This window comes from Orycteropus afer, unplaced genomic scaffold (genome assembly GCF_000298275.1).
Source record: "Orycteropus afer afer isolate SDZICR_OR568_19922 unplaced genomic scaffold, OryAfe1.0 scaffold00019, whole genome shotgun sequence".
NCBI lineage: Eukaryota > Metazoa > Chordata > Mammalia > Tubulidentata > Orycteropodidae > Orycteropus > Orycteropus afer.
Genome location: NW_006921606.1, coordinates 9021943 through 9040020, shown reverse-complemented (window position 1 = coordinate 9040020; position 18078 = coordinate 9021943). Strand labels below are relative to the sequence as shown.

Sequence of the window (18078 nt, the reverse complement as noted above, 5' to 3'; positions counted from 1 at the left end):
CAATGTTATCCACAATTTGTTATGATCCACACAATCAAATGCTTTTGCATCATCAATAAAACACAAATAAACATCTTTCTGGTATTCTCTGCTTTGAGCCAAAATCCATCCACAGTGATATCCCCTGTTCCACGTCCTCTTCTGAATCCGGCTTGCACCTCTGGAAGTTCTCTGTCAATATACTGCTGCAATTGTTTTTGAATTATCTTCAGTAAGGTTTTACTTGTGTGGGAGATTAATGATATTGTTCAATAATTTCCATATTCTGTGGGATCACAGAGGACATAGAAAAAGGGATATCATTGCTGCTGTCAGATGTACCTAAGCTGAAAGCAAAGAATGCCAGAAATATGTCTACCTGTGTTTTATTGACTATGCAAAGGCATTTGACTGTATGGATCTTAAAAAATTATGGATAACATTGTGAAGAATGGGAATTCCAGAACACATAATTGTACTCATGAGAAACTTGTACACAGACCCAGAGGCTGTCATTTGAACAGAACAAGGGGACACTGCATGGTTTAATATCAAGAAGGGAGTGCATCAGGGTAGTATCCTTTCATCATACTTATTTAATCTGTTTGATGGACTATATAAAGAAGAACACAGTATCAAGATTGGAGGAAAACTCATTCACAACGAACCCTATGCTGATGACACAACCTTGCTTGCTGAAAGCGATGACTTGAAGCATTTACTGATGAAGATTAAAGATGACAGTCTTCAGTATGAATTACACTTCAACATAAAGAAATCAAATATCCTCACAACTGGACCAGTAAGCAACATCACAGTGAATGGCAAAAAGTTGGAAGTTGTCAATGATTTCATTTTACTTGGCTCCACAGACAACACTCATGGAGCAGCTGTCAAGAAATCACATGTCTTATTCATTGAGCAAATCTGCTACAAAAGAATTATTTAAAGTGTTAGGAAGAAAGGATGTCACTTTGAAGACTAAGGTATGCCTGACCCAAGCCATGGTATTTTCAATCACCTCATATGCATATGAAAGCTGGGTAATGAATAAGGAAGACTGAAAAAGAACTGATGCATTTGAATTGTGGTGTTGGTGAAGAATACTGAAAATACCATGGTCTGCCCTCAATGAGGTAGATTGACATAGTGACTGCAATGATGAGCTCAAACACAGCAAAGATTGTGAGCATGGTGCAGAACAAGGCAGTGTTTTACTCTGTTGTACATAAGGTCCCTATGACTTGGAGCTGACTCAACAGTGCCTAACAACAATATATCTATGAAGGGGAATGATAGAAAACTATTTGACCTTGAATTTTCTTATGCCATTTGCACTTTTGCTATCATTTCCTTCATTGTTTGTGCACCATTATTTGTTCTACTTCACTACTTGTCATTTTGAGAAGATCAAATCCATTTAGCTGTGCTAAGGTACACCAAAGAAAGGGGACTTTCTGCAGATCAGAACTGGAGGTAGGAACCACTGCCATCCAGTGGAAATCACCTGGTGCAGGAAAGACAGGAGAAGGGTGAAGATCTGGAGAAGCAGTCAGGGACCTCTTACTACAGGTTTTCTTTCTTAAAAGCTGCATGTGGGTCTTTGCATGAGCATATATTTCATGAAGGTGAGTGGTCCTTCAATGGTTCTTACAGGATTTGATCTGTGACTTCCTTTGAGAATCCTCTGACTGGAATGATCACTCTCCCATCTCCCAATGTTAAAAAAAAAAAAAAAAAAAAAAAGCCACAGTTACAGTCAAGTTAATTTTGACTCATCTTGACCCCAGGTATATCAGAGTAAATTGTGCTCCATGGAGTTTTCAATGACTGAATTTTCCCAAATACATCACCAGAACTTTCTTCCAAGATACTACCATGGTTAGCAGTCTGTAGGGTAAACACTGTGTGTACCTAAAGATGGTGATGATCCTGACAAGCAACTGCTAGGGCTTGTGGGGCTGTTCTGTTTTCACTGTTGTTTTTGCAAACATGTTGTGCTGTTAGCCAAGCTTTGAAACAGCCTCAAAAGATTTACAAGGATACCTGAACTCAGAACTCTGCTTCCTGGAACATGGGCATGCAGGAGTGGGAGTTGAGGGTCATGTGAGCTCTGGCAAGGAGCCTTGTTTGTGTACTCCAGTGTGTAACTCACTTGTAGCTTTAGAGCAGCCTAGTTGTCTCTCTTCCTGTTCACCCATCCTGCTGCTGCTGGACTCCTTGTACATAAGTTCCAATAAATACATGTCACAGAGTATGACTCTGAGTCATTTCTCTGGACTGTTGGTCTTTATTGAGAGTACTGCCCTACTCTCGCTGGGTATCTTCCCTTGCAGCTGGCAAGCCAGTAAGAGGAAAACCCTGATCAAGCCCCCAATATGGTTGGAGAGGGTAACTCAGCTAGGGGGATCTTGGGGTGGCCATCCATGCCAATGTGGGGCACAGAGCATCTCTAGTGGATAAATGGGGACTGTCACACGAGTATGGGGATGCCCTGAAAATGTCAACAGCTTTAGAAGAGGTATTAAGTAGTCTTAGTATATAAAAAAAGAAAGCAGAAGTGTGCATCACTATAGTGGCAGTGGTGTGGCTGCAGCTATGTGCAACAAAATGGGCTACTGACTCTGAACTGATATCCTGCACCCATATACAACAATTGGAACAGGAATTACAACTAGAAAAAGATGCCAGAGTGGCTAAAGGTAACACTGTGGAAACGTTAGTGGCTCAGCTACACAAGTAAGAAGCCAGTGTGGAGATATTAGTTTGCATAATGGCTACCCTGAAAGGATGGCTCTTTCCTCATCACAGGGTGAGAGTGGTGGTAGCGTGGGCAGAGTGGGACTCAAAGAAGTGGGATCCATGTGAGAGCTCTTTCTCCAAGGAGGAAAAGGAATAGAGGAGGAGAAGGAGGAATGGAATGAGGAAATTGAGGTCGCAGTGTTAGAAGTGCATGTTGGTGATGAAAATGAAAGCCGAGCAGACATACCCTGATGGAGTTGCCACTGAAAACCTGATCCTCAATCCCTACAGAAGAAAGCAGTTTATATCCATGAGAGATTATACTACCGTTGAGTTACTGGACCTAGCTTCTAAATTTCGCCAGAAAGGGTATGAATCTACAGAGGTTTGGCTATTGGGGATCTAGGACATGGTGGCAGAAGGTGTATCCTAACAACAACATACAGATGCATCAGCATTGAGTAATCCCACAATGGACAGTTGTTGCCATACAAACGGACATACCACAAATGGACAACAATTAGATGGATCAAATTGTAGGGAATAGTGGTCAGTGGGCAGAGCTACAAGTAGGGTGGGTGATTCTAATGTGTGAACCTAGCCCAGTGGTTTTGTGCACTGACAGCTGGGAAGTCTATAAAAGACTCATGTTGTAGCTCTTGCAATGGGAAAAACAACAGTGGATAATGGTCATTTGTCCTTTAGGGGTACACAAATGTGGAAAGAACTCCTATATTGAATTCAGGGTATTAATTTGTCAGCCCACTCAGCTGCCACACCACTAAGGAATACACAAGCAGATGGCCTGGCCAGAATATGGGCAGTGGAAGACTTTCCTGTAGGGTATATGGCAGCCTGATTACACTGGAAAATGGGTCATAAAAGATAAAAAAAAAAAAGTCTCTATGGGCCATAGTCAAAGGCCTTGGTCTGATCCTGTCCTATAGAGACAGTTGAAGCTTGCAAAGATTGTATTAGTTGCTCTTTTAAATGTGCCAGAATTGTTCCCCATTGTCCTGGATGCATACCACAAGCAACTTAAGCTGCTCGACAATGGCAATACGAGGATAGGACCTTTGCCTGTGTCTGAAGGCTGTACATATGCTCTGACCTGTGTGAACACCAAGACAGGGCTACTCCAAGCCTTTCCTAGCAAGAGTCCCACTATCATATTCTCAGACATCTCTGTGCCACTTATAGGACTCCTGCAGACAGCGTGATCGAAGAATCCACTCCATTGGACATGAGGTGAAAGAGAGGGCAGATGAGATCACATACACTGACACTTCCATTTACCATATAATTTCACTACTGCTGACCTGATAGAAAGAATAAACAGTTCATTGAAGAAAGAGTTCAGAAAAGCAACTCAGTCACTTACAGGATGGATTAAGAAGTTTCTGGATCCCATTCAGGCCTTAAATGAATTTGATTGGCAAAGTCACCCACATGCATGTACATTATTTACTCAGCAAGTAGACATCACCCTATGTATCCAGGTACATGCATCCTTTGAAGATTTAGGGCTACCCTAAACAGGAGGAACACAGGGTAACTTGCTCCTGTGCTTGTCAGAAGACTTGGTTATAGGAGGCACTATAGTTACCCTACCCTAGAGTTGGCAATCAGGGCCCCATTGATTTGCTTTTTTCTGTATTGTGGGGCTTAGGTCTAGAGCTGAACTTAGAGATTATACTCTGTTTACACCCAAGGCCACCAAAAACCGTATGTGTGCATAATCCAAGTCCATCTATGTCCAACAAAATATTATTTATGTTTCTTTAGAATATTATAATTATCTCCTTGATCCCCTCCAAAACCAAACCTGTTAGGATGGTGGGTATGGTATTGCAAACCAGGCATGGCTTTTCAGGCTGGAACAATCCTGAGTCAAGACCCTCAGGTATCATGCCTCCTGTTGGACAGACACTACCTATCTGCCTTAATGACTCCTAAACATCTATTTTTCCATAGGTTAGTGACTCCCAATCTGCTTACTGACTGGGCCAAAACTGTAGCCAAGCTCCATAAACACAGCAATTGCTGCTGGGTCTGCAGAGAACTGCCTTTGTCCTCCTCAACTGGTCTCCTGTGGCTGATCACCCCAGCTAAATGTCAGTGTGTGGAGTGCTCTTTTTCACTGTTCAAACAGCAGCCTACCACAGTGGCTTCCAAATGGAACAACTGAAGTCACTCTCCCATCCCACATTCATGCCAACTAAGAAATCTTTCAGTTGGTCAGGCAACAAATCGAAGTAACTTTTAGTTTAGGATATGCTGTCTTTGAAGGTCTTGAATTGTTAACTGTCACTCAAATACAGTGTTCCATTTGCCCCCTTCTATATTGAGCAATGTTACAGCAGCACTCCCAATTCCAATCTTCACATGGGGTAGTTTCCTGCTCAGTTATGCAATCACACTGTACTTATCCTTAATACTGATTGACTAGGTTATCAAAATCTGTCCCAGGAGGTGGGGGCCTACCCCAGCCCTTGGAGGTAGTTATAACCAAAAAACTCACTGCCATCACATGTATTCTGACTCATTGTGACCCCCTTTGGGTTTCCAATGTGGTAAATCTTTATGGAAGAAGATTGCCCAGTCTTCCTTCCACAGAGTGGCTGGTGGGTTTGAACCATCAACCTCCTGATTAGTAGTCAAATGCCTTAGACATGGCTGGCCCTACTTACCAAATAATTGGGCCAAGTATTATACCTGAGGACACATACCTTACAGGATGCATTGTGGATAGCCTCCCACAACACCTCTCTTATTGGGGCACAGTCAAAGCATGCCCCAGAGTGAAATATACCTTGTGATGGTTCTACTCTTTAACCTTGCTCATGCAGCCTATGGCCACTATAGATATAAAATGGCAAGCAGAAACCTCAGCAAAACACACAGCTGCCACTTTGAATGATACTCATCATTCTATAACCACTGTGTCAATCAATCTTATTGAAGGTCTTCCTCTTTTTCACTGACAGTTTACTCAGTGTTTATCCAAGCATGATATCTTTCTCCAGGGACTGGTCAATCCAAATGTAGAACATATTTTCAAACCTAGTATACAATTTCATGGGCTATTGAAACCCCTAAGAGCTCATGGAACTCATTTGCACCCATTTAATTTCTACTTTGAAACTATAACTTTAAACCTTGACAATAATATTGCTTCTAAATGAATAGGGTTACCAAATAGCTATCCTCTGTTTGAAAGCAATAAGAATTAACTCATCACTCAGACAATGAGTATTCAGAGCCATGGTCCTGAGTCTGAATATCTCTGGAATCAAAGGAAAGCATGTATAAACAACAGTGCCAGAGGTTCTGATTCAATTGCTACAAGTGAAGCCTTAATATCTGTATTTTTCAAGTTCCCTGGTGCTTATAAAATGTAGCCAGGTTGAGAACAACTGCTATATAGAGCATCTGCTCTGAGCTAAGTCTAAGCTAAGCAATAATGAAAATTCTGCTACCCTCTCCCCCTTTCCTTTCAGCAACTATGCAAGAGAAGCTGATATGTACAGGTGCTGGAAACATGAGATGCCAAAAAAGCAGGTCTTGTTATTTACTCTTTTCCATCAAGTATTATCCTGTTTGGGGACAGTGCATTAGCTAAGAATTTAGCCCAGATAGTTCTGGTAAGATGGCAGAATATTCAGACAAGCTACACAGACCCTCTTCAACAAAGAAAAGAGAACCCAATTGACACAGATACAGAAGATAATCTTGGAGCTCTGAGCTTTGAAAGGAAAGATCAGAAGTGGATTACACACCAACTAGTAGAAGGATGAAAAACAATGAGTAAGGAGACAAATGAAGCTGTAGACTGTCAGCTATTCTGACAGCATGGACAGCCTGAATATTTCCAAGTGGCATTAGGACCTGAGAATTAACCTAAAAAATCAGCCCTGCTCTCCAAAGGCTGCATGGATGACTGCTCTGGTGGCTGATGATTAAAAAGAGAAACAGCAAAGAAGGAGACAAACTCAGTTTGTCTTCTGGCTGTCTGGAGGGCACAGCTATTTTGAATGGTTACAAGCTGTGGCCATTTTGGATATTTAAAGTGACAGCATACTCATTCAGATTCCAGGGACCTAAGAATAAGCTCTGCTTTCCAAGGACAACAGGAGGCTAATCACTGGAAAGGAGACAGGTGGTGAGTGCATAAGTGCTGCCAACTAGTGAACAGAGGCACACAGCACCCTGCTTATTCAGAAAACATCCAAATAAACCAAAGAAACTGAAATCTTGGGTGAATCACTGCAGCATAAATCACCACTTAAATATAAACACAAAAATTGGCAATGTCTCAGAGACATCAGACCATTGCAGTCCACACAAAGAAGCAAGATAAAGCAGGAGAAACAAGAGACGAGGATGCAGACTCAGAACACATCCCTGAGGAAGAAATAGCATTGGAACTCCCTGATAAATAATGCAAAAGAATTATATTTATGTACCATCAATGTATTGAAAGACAGATCAAGGAAAATACTGACAAAATTAAGGAAAACAAAGAAAAAACCCTAGAACAATTTCAGAAGACAATACAAGAACAAAATGACAAAATGAATGAAAAATTACAAATGATATAAAATCTACAGAAAGAAATCAAGAAGATTGTGATAGTTGGAGTTGTGTGTCAACTTGGGTGGACCACAGTTTTGACTGGTTTGAGCAGTTGTGATGTGGGTTATTCCCATAATGAGATTGGACGTTTATGTTTTAATTAGACAATCAGTTGAAAAGGAGTTTCCCTAAGGCTGTGGCCTGCTTTCAATATATTTATGGACATCCTGGGAAAAAGAGACACTCTTTCGTGGATTGGGATCCTGTTGTGCTGCCTACAACTATCCACTTGTGAACAATTCACTATTCGGCCTGGAGATATTGGATTTGTTATTCATTGGAGTCAATAGCAGGTATACTGCCTGCCAACCTTGAGCTCGTCTGCCCTTGAAGCTGTATGAGTCAGGAAAAGCCTCCAGCTTGATGTTTGATCCACAAACTTAGGACTTGCCAGCTTGTATAAGTCTGTGAGCCATTTTCCTGAGATAAATTTCTTTCTCTATATATATGTATAAGCTTCAATAGTTTTGCTTCTCTAGAGAATGCAGTCTAACACAAAGATTAATACTAAATTTTCAGAAATAAATAACAAAGTGAAAGGGCAAAGTAGTGGAATTGAATCAATGGAAGACCAAATTAGTGAGATTGAAACAAATGCCTCAATATTTTTGGAAAGGGATCAATCAGGAAAAAGATCAAAAATAAAATGAAGAAAGCTTAAGTTCATGTGTGATACCATTGAAAGGAAAACCTATGTGCGATCGAAATTCCAGAACAGGAAGAGACAAAACCACAGAGAAAATTGTAGAAGACTTGTTGGAAGAGAATTCCCCTAATATGATGAACGACAAGAATATATCTATTCAAAAAGTACAATAAACCCCAAAAGGATAAACCCCAAAAGGAAATCACCAAGACATATCATCATCAAACTCACCAAAACCAATGACAAAGAAAGAATCCTGAAAGCAGCATGAGGAAAATGAAAAGTTACCTACAAAGGCCAACCAATAAGACTAAGCTCTGAATTCTCAGCAGAAACAATGCAGGTGAGAAGCCCATGGATGGTTTATATAAAACCTTGAAAGAAAAAAATTTCCAACCAGGAATTATATATCCCACAAAATTGTCCCTCAAATATGATGGTGAAATTAGGAAATTTTCAGATAAGCAGAAATTAAGGGAATTTGTTAAAACCAGACCAACATTACAAGGGATATTAAAGGGATTCCTTTGGAAGAGAACCAATAACAGCATTATGACCAAGTAGAGTTCATATCAGGTGTGCAAGGGTGGTTCAACATTAGAAAAACAATCAACATCATCCACCATATAAATAAAACAAAGTAAAAGAACCACATGATCATATCAATTGATGTAGAAAAGGCATTTGATAAAATCCAGCACCCGTTCTTGATCAAAACTCTCAGCAAAATAGGAATAGAAGGGACATCCCTCAACATAATAAAGGGAATATATGCAAAACCATCAGCCAACATTATTCTCAATAGAGAGAGACTGAAATCATTCCCCTTGCCCTCTATCAAGGATCTTCTACCAAAGATGCCCTCTATCATCACTTCTGTTCAACATTATATTGGAAGTCCCAGCCACGGCAGTAAGGCAAGAACAGGAAATCACAAGCATCCAAATTGGTAAGGAAGAATTAAAACTATCCCAATTTGCTGTTGATATAATTCTATACATAGAAAAGCCAAAGACTCAGAAAAAAAAAAAACTACTGCAATTAATTGAGAGATTTAGCATAGTGGCAGAATACAAGATCGGCATACAAAAATCAGTTGGATTACTCTACAACAGCAAAAAGATTGCTGAAAAGGCAGTAAGGAAATCAATACCATTTACAATAACCAAAAACCAAACTCACTGCCATCAAGTCAGTCATGACTCATAGCAAACCCTCCCTGGATTTCCTAGACAGTATCTCTATGGAAGTAGATTGCCCAGTCTTCCTTCCAAGGAGTTGCTGGTGGGTTTGAACCACTAGCCTTCTGGTTAGCAGTCAAGTGCCTTAGTCACTACGCCACCAGAGCTCCCATCCATTTACAATTGTTGTTGTTGTTGTTATTTGCCATCGAGTAGGCCCCGACTCATAGCGACCCCTCCTTGGGTTTCTGAGGCAGTATCACTACGGAAGTAGGGATGCCCAACCTTCCTTCCGAGGAGTGGCTGGTGGTTTGAACCGCCAGCCTTCTGGTTAGAAGTCAAGTGCCTTAGGCACTATGCTACCAGAGCTTCCATTTACAATAGCTACCAAAAAAATAAAATACATGGGAATAAATCTTACTAGGGACAAAAAAGGCTTGTACAAAAAAAAAAAATAATAATACTATAAAAGACTACTTCAGTAAACCATAAGAGATCTACATAAATGGAAGAACATACCATGCTCATGGATAGGAAGATTGAACATTGTGAAAATGTTAACACTGTCCAAAGTAATCTGTACATTCAAAGCAATCCCAATCCAGATTCCATCAGCATTCTTCAAGGATATGGAAAAACAAATCACTTATTTTATATGGAAAGGAAAGAGACCTCTGATAAGCAAAGCTCTGTTGAAGAAGAACAAAGTAGAAGGTCTCACACTCCAGAATCTCAAAACCTATTATACAGCCACAGTAGTCAAAACAGCCTGCAAACCAATAGCAGGCTGTTTTGACTACTGTGACACATAGACCAGTGGAACAGAATTGAGAACCAAATAATAAATCCCTCGACTTATGGTCAGCTGATTTTTCACAAAGAGCGAGAATCTATTACATGGGGAAGACACAGTCTCTTTAACAAGTGGTGCTGGCAAAATTGGATATCTATTTGCAGAAAAATGAAACAAGATCCGTACCTCACAGTACTGCATACCCTAAAAATAAGGCAACTAGGTTGGGCCATGCTTCTAACTCCAGATGGACCAAAGACTTAAATGTGAAACCTAAAACTATAAAGTTCCCCAAGGAAAAAATAGAGGCAAACTTGTTGTTGTTGTTATGTGCCGTGGAATCAGACCTGACTTATAGCGACCCTTCCATGGGTTTCCAAGGTAGTATCACTACGGAAGTAGATTGACCCATCATCCTTCCAAGGAGTAGCTGGTGAGTTTGAACCATCAGACTTCTGGTTAGCAGTCAAGTGCCTTAGGCACTAAGCTATCAGAGCTCCTAGAGGCAAACTTAGGGATCCTCATTTATGATATAAATAGACTGTCAGGCATGACCCAAGATGCACAAACAGCAGAAGATAAACTAGATGATTTAGATCTTCTAAAAATTAAATTTTATGTATTTCAAAAGACTTCTTCCAAAGAGTAAAAAGAGAACCTACAGATTGGGAAGAAATATTCAGTAACGACATACTTGACAAGGGACTTAACTCTAAGATTGATAGAAAATACCAATATCTCAACAAGAAAAAGGCAAATGATCCAATTAAAAAATGGGCAAAAGATATGAATAAACACTTCACTGAAGAGGATATTCAGATGGCCAACAAACACATGAAGAAATGGTCACAATCATTAGTGATTCCAAAGAAAAAACAAACTTAGTGTTGCTGAGTTGGTTCCGACTCATAATGATCCCTCCTTGGGTTTCTGAGGCAGTGTCTCTACAGAAGTAGATTGCCCAATTTCTTCCAAGGAGAGAGATTCAAATTAAAACAATGAGATACCATCTGGCCCCAGCACTAATAGCAAAGTTCAACAAGATGGAAAATAATAAATGCTGGCAAGGATGTAGAGAGATTGGGACTCTCATACACTGTTGATGGGACAGTAAAATACACAACAACTGTGGCAAGCAGTATGGCAATTCCTTAAAAAGTTAGAATTAGAAGTACCATTTGATCCAGCCACCGCATTACTAGGTCTATATCCTAAAGAAGTGAGAGACAGGACAGGAACAGATATATGCACACCCATGTTCATCATAGCACTATTTACAATAGCAAAAAGATGGAAATAACCTAGGTGCCCATCAACAGAAGAATGGATAACCAAATTATACTACATACACATGATGTAATATGCAACACTAAAGAATATTTTTGCAGAATATGCAAAAGACCACATAACATGAATGAATTGGAGAACATTATGCTGAGCGAAATAAGTCAATCACAGAAGGAAAAATATTGTATTAGTATTATTATAAAAAGTCAAGGAAATATTTATATATAGAATGAAACTTTATTGGTTACCAGGGGTGAGAGGGGAGGGGAGGGAACACTGCAAAAATTAAAAAGAAAAAAAGAACTTAACCCAGTTTTCCACATGAAAGGTGAGAATTCTATCTCTGCCCCATGTAGCACTGCAGCCAATACTAAGGGCCAATGGTCCCACCATCCTAATGATGTAATATGGGAAGCAGAAGGCTTTTCTGTTGACTCCAATACTGTTCCCTTGTAAGTCAAGAGCTAAAGACATAGGGAATTTTAAATATAGAATATGTGATGAGATTTATGCTTTTAATACTTTTATGTCCTATTTCCCCAATTAGCCTACTCAACAGTCAAAAAATTCCTAGTAAGCTTTATGTCTAAATCCTATATTCTAATAGGTGAAGTGACTCCACCAGATGCTGTGATATATGAGCCATATATAAAAAAACAACAGTTTCTTATAGACTAGCAATAACCAATTTAAACATATTTAGGAGGAAAAAAAACCTATTCAACTCAAAACAGCAAGGGAAAGTTGTAAAATAAAGTTAATGAGTAATGCGCAAGAAACACAAGAAAAAGTTAAAAAAAAAAATGTTGTGAAGAACATGCAAGTTCCTTAATGGCACAACTGAGTATTCAAACTTGCTCATTCTCATAATTTAACCAGTAAATTAAATGTTCTTCCAATGTTATTCCAGTCAAATATATTGAAATAGTTTTAGATTGAAAGCTAACAAGTTCATCCTAAAACTTTTCTGGCAGAGATAGGTGTAATAATAGCCAAGAAATATGGTCAAAAACACTATAGAGAAATCTGAAATGAAATGTGGTTTGGTGTAGAATAGACCATAGATCAGTAGAAGAGAAAATAATTTTTTAGAAAAGATCAATCTATGCAAATTCGTTATGCTATAAAACCAAATATTTAATTTAGAAGAGAGAGGAAGGATTCAAAAAAGATGTTGGAAAAATTGGCTGTTGTCTTGGATTGAATTGTGTACCCTAAAAATAGGGAAACTTGGTTGGGCCATGATTCTCAGTGCTTTGACAATTATATAAGGATGTAATTGGCAATTACATAATGCCGTACTATTTCCCCATGATGTGATCTGATGTGATCAGGCCAAATCAGTTGCAAGGGAATTAGGGTGGGATGCAACACTCTTACGCAAGTCACAGCCCTGATCTCATGTAAGGGGAGTTTCCCTTACATCACTTTTGGTCTTACAAGAGATAAAAGGAGAGAGAAGTAAGCAGAGACAGCGAGACCTCCTAAGACCAGACCCCACATCAATAAATTTATCATACTGTGGTGGCTTGTGTGTTGCTATGAGGCTGGAGACTATGCCACCAGTATTTCCAATACCAGAAAGGTCACCTGTGGAGGATATGTTTCAGAGGAGCTTCCAGACTAAGACAGACTGGGAAGAATGATGGGACCTTCCACTTTTGAAAAAATTGACTACTGAAAACCTTATAAATAAGTGAAACACTGTCTATTATTGGAAAACTTTATGAAGAGCCATGAAATATTATCTGATATAATAAGGCCAGAAGATGAGTCTTTCAAGTTGGATTGTTGTTGTTGTTGTTACGTGCCGTCGAGTCGGCCCCGACTCATAATGACCCCTCCTTGGGTTTCCGAGGCAGTATCACTACGGAAGTAGAATTGCCCAACCTTCCTTCCGAGGAGTGGCTGGTGGGTTTGAACCATCAGCCTTCTGGTTAGCAAGCAAATGACTTAGCCACTATGCACTCAAAATATAAGTAGGAAAGAGCTGTCTCCTCCAAGTAAAGTTGACCTTAATGATGTAGATGAAGTAAAGCTTTTGGGACTTTCATTTGCTGGGGCATGACACAAAATGCGAAGAAACAGAAGCAAACATTCATTAATCATTGGAACACAGAATGCGGGAAGTATGACACTAGGAAAATTGAAAGTTGTCAAAAATAATCGATATTTGCACCCATTCCAAAGAAAGGTGATTCAACAGAATGTAGAAACTATTGAACAATAGCATATGCAAGTAAAATTTTGCTGAAGATAATTAAAAAATGGTTGCAGCAGTGTATTGACAAGGAACTTCCAGAAATTCAAGCTGGATTCAAGAGAGGGCATGGAATGAGGGATATCATTGATGATGTCAGGTGCATCTTAGTTGAAAGATGTGTACTTGTGTTTTACTGACTATGCAAAAGTATTTGATTGTGTGGATCATAACAAATTATGGATAACATTGAGAAGAATGGGAATTCCAGAACATTTAATTGTGCTTATGTGGAACCTGTACATAGACCAGAAGGTTGTCATTCAAACAGAACTAAGGGATACTCTATGGTTTAAAATTGGGAAGGGAATGAGTCAGGGTTGTATCCGTTTACCATACTTACTCAATCTGCATGCTTAGCAAATAATCTGAGAAGCTAGATTATGTGAAGATGAATGCAGCATCAGGATTGGAAGAATACTCATTTACAACCTGTGATATGCAGATGACACAACCTTGCTTGCTGAAAGTGAAGAGGATTTGAAGCACTTACTGATGAAGATCAAAGACTACAGTTTGCAGTATGAATTACACCTCCACATAAAGAAAACAAAAGTCCTCATAACTGGACCAATAAGTAACATTGCTATAAATGGCGAAGAGATTTGTCAAAGATTTCATTTTACTTGGATCCACAATCAACATCCCATGGAAGCAGCCGTCAAGAAATCAGAGGGAGTATCTCATTGGGCAAATGTGCTGCAAAAGACTTCTTTAAAGTGTTGAAGAGCAAAGACATCAGTTTGAAGACTAAGGTGGACCTAACCCAAGTCGTTTTATTTTCAATTGCCTCATAAGCATGTGAAAGCTGGACGATGAATAAGGAAGACCAGAGAAGAACTGATACATTTGAATTGTGGTGTTGGCAAAGAAGACTGAAAATATTATGAACAGCCAGAAGAATGAACAAATCTATCCTGGAAGAAGTGCAGCCAGAATGCTCCTCAGAACTGAAAATGGCTAGACTTCACCTCACCTACTTTGGTCATGTCAGAAGGGACCATTCCTTGGAGAAGGATATCATGCTTGGTAAAGTCAACAAAAAAGGGGAAGACCTTCAACATGCTAGATTGACACAGTGGCTGCAATAATGAGCTCAAGCATAGCAAGAATTGTGAAGATGGTGCAGGACTGGGCAGTATTTCGGTGTGTTGTACATCGGGTCTCTGTGAGTTTGAATTGACTTGATGGCACCTAACAACAACAATCACCACCAAGAAAGAAAAGATAGGAGCAGAGTACATCCTTTGGGTCTGTGGTCCCTGTGTTGAGAACCCAAAGGAAGATTGACAGACTCATCAATCTTTATACATTTTACACATGTATAAAGAGATTTACACAAGAAAGTTTAGTATTATTATTAATAGACCCAAATCTAAAGAAACTTATATCCCTGTTAGTGGGGCTCTGATTATACACAATGTGTCTAATTCTATACATTGTGTTTAACCACACAGTGAAATTATATACTGGAATTATTGTATAATTGTAAAAACAGTGAGACTGATCTTTACGTACTGTTTAAAAAAAAAAAAAAAACAACTCCAGCATACTTTGAAGTGGAAAAAAAAAAGTGTAGCATTTACACATAAAATAGGATTGTGTCTGTATGTGTATGTGTGTGTGAGACCAACATAAAACTATATAACAATATAGTTCAATGTAACATATAAAAATAAGGAACTCTAGTGGCATAGTGCTTTAGGCATTTGGCTGCTAATCAACAGGGTGATGGTTCAAACCTACCAGCCACTCTGCAGAAGAAAGACAGGGTGGTCTTCTTCTATAATATTTACAGCCTTGGGAACACAATGAGGGTCACTATGAGTTGGAATCAACTCAGTGGTGTTGAGTTTGAAGTTTTTGAATACATAAAAATATCCCTGGGTAGCGCAAATGGCTAAGAGCTCATCTATTAACAGAAAGGTTGATGGTTAGAACCCTCCCAGAGCTACCTCAGGAGAAAAGCCAGGAGAAAAGCCTGGCTATCTACTTCTGAAAGAAAACCCTGTGGAACACATTCTACCCCGACATGGGGTTTGGCAACTTCTTTTGCTGATTTTTTTATTTGTTTGTTTTGTTTTTGTTTTTAAATATGTTCCTAAATGAATTTGTGTTTGCAAATGCATACACAAACCTTATAGCAGTGCTTATTGGCTCAGACTGAGGAAGATAGCTTGTTGTTGTTTTTGTTAGGTGCCATGGAGTCAGTTCTAACCCACAGTGTATGGACAACAAAACAAAACACTGCCGGTCTTGCACCATCCTCACAATCATTGCTGTTTGAGCCCATTATTGCAGCCACTGTGTCAATCCATCTTGATGAGGGGTTTCCGCATTTTCACTGACCCTCTGCTTTACCGAGTATAATACCCTCCAAGCATTGGTCCCTCTGACAACATGACCAAATTAGGTGAGACAAAGTCTGGCCATTCTCACTTCCAAAGTGCATTCCTGCTGTACTTCTTCCGAGATAGATTTGTTCATTTTTATGGCTGTCCATGGTATTTTCAGTATTCTTCACCAACACCACAATTCAAAGGCATCTACTCTTCTCTCTTCCTTACTCATTATCCAGCTTTCATGTGAATATGTTGCAATTGAAAATAGGATGGCTTGGGTTAGGTCCACCTTAGTCTTCAAAGTGATATCTTTGCTCTTCAGTACTTTAAAGAGGTGTTTTGCTGCACATTTGAGAAGTGCAATACAACGTCTGATTTCTTGACTGCTGCTTCTATGAGTGTTGATTGTGGGTCCAAGTACAATGAAATCCCTGACAACTTCAATTTTTTCTCCATTTATCATGATGTTGCTTATTGGTCCAGTTGTGAAAGTTTTTGCTTTCTTTATGTTGAGGTGTAATCCATACTGCAGACTGTAGTCATTGATCATCAGTAAATGCTTCATCACTTTCAACAAGCAAGGTGGTGTCATCTGCATATCGCAGGTTGTGGATGAGTCTTCCTCCAATCCTGTTACTGTGTTCTTCTTCATGTAGTCCAGCTTCTCAGATTATTTGCTAAGCACACATACTGAATAAGTGTGGTGAAAGATATAACCCTGATGCACACCCTTCCTGATTTTAAACCATGCAGTATCCCCTTGTTCTGTTTCAATGGCAGCCTCCTGGTCTATGTACAGGTTCCTCAAGAGCATAATTAAATATTCTGGAATTCTTGTTCTGTGCAATGGTTATCCATAATTTATGATCCATACAGTGCAATGCCTTTGCACAGTCAGTAAAACACAAGTAATCATCTTTCTGGTATTCTTTTATTTCAGCCAAGATCCCTTTGACATCAGCAATGATATCCTTCATTCCACATCCTCTTCTGAAACTCAGCTTGAATGTCTGGAAGTTCGTTGTCAATATACTGCTGCAATCATTTTTTAATTATCTTAAGCAAGATTTTATTGCATGTACTATTAATTATGTCTATGGCCATACCACCCTGAATGTGCCCGATGTCACCTGATCTTGGAAGCTAAGCAGGGTTGGGCCTGGTTAGTACTTGGATGGGAGACTGCCTGGGAATACCGGGTGCTGTAGGCTTTTGTCTTTGGCCTCTGGCCTCTGCTTTCTTGGGAGCTCTGGTAGCGTAGTGCCTAAGGCACTTGACTGCTAAACAGAAGTCTGGCAGTTCAAACCCACCAGCCACTCCTTGGAAGGAAGATGAGACAATCTACTTCTGTAGTGATACTGCCTCAGAAACCCAAGGAGGGGTCTCTATGAATCGGGTCCAACTCGATGGCATATAACAGCAACAACATTAATTACATTGTTCAATAATTTCCACATTCTGTTGGATCACCTTTCTTTGGAGTGGGCACAAATATTGATCTCTTCCAGTCAGTTGGCCAGGTAGCAGCCTTCCAAATTTCATGGCATAAATGTGTAGTTGCCTCCAGCACTGCATCTATTTGTTGAAATATCTCAATGGGTATTCCATCAATTCCTGGAGCCTTGTTTTTCATCAATTCCTCAGTGCAGCTTGGACTTCTTCCTTCAATACCATTGGTTCGTGATCATATTCTACTTCCTGAAATAGTTGAACATCAACCAATTATTTTTGGTACAGTGACTCTGTGTATTCCTTCCCATCTTCTTTTAATGCTTCCTGCACCGTTCAATATTTTGCCCATGGAATCCTTCAATATTTTAACTCACGGCTTGAATTTTTCTTCAGTTCTTTCAGCTTGATAAATTCTGAGCATGTCCTTCCCTTTTGGTTTTTTAACTCCAGGTCTTTGCACATTTCATTATACTTTTTCTCCTTGACCTTCCCTGTTCAGCTCTTTCCTTTCATCATTTCTTCCATTCACTCCAGCTCCATTAAAGAGAAAGTTTCAGTTCTTCTCACATTCATTTTGTTCTTTTTCCTTTCCTGTCTTTTTAATAACCCTTTGCTTTCTTCATGTGGTATGCTCTTGTTGTCATTGCACAACTTGTCTGGTCTTGGGTCATTGTTCAATGCATCAAATCTGTTCTTTCGATGGTCTCTAAATTCAAGTGAGATATAATCTAGATTGTATTTTGGTTCTCATGAAGTTGTTT

At 39.5% G+C, this 18078-nt stretch overlaps 1 pseudogene; it reads left to right on the top strand.

Moving 5' to 3' along the window:
- The first annotated feature begins 16957 nt into the window (after positions 1-16957).
- On the top strand, positions 16958-17076 carry LOC122152191 (annotated as a pseudogene).
- Positions 17077-18078: the final 1002 nt, after the last annotated feature.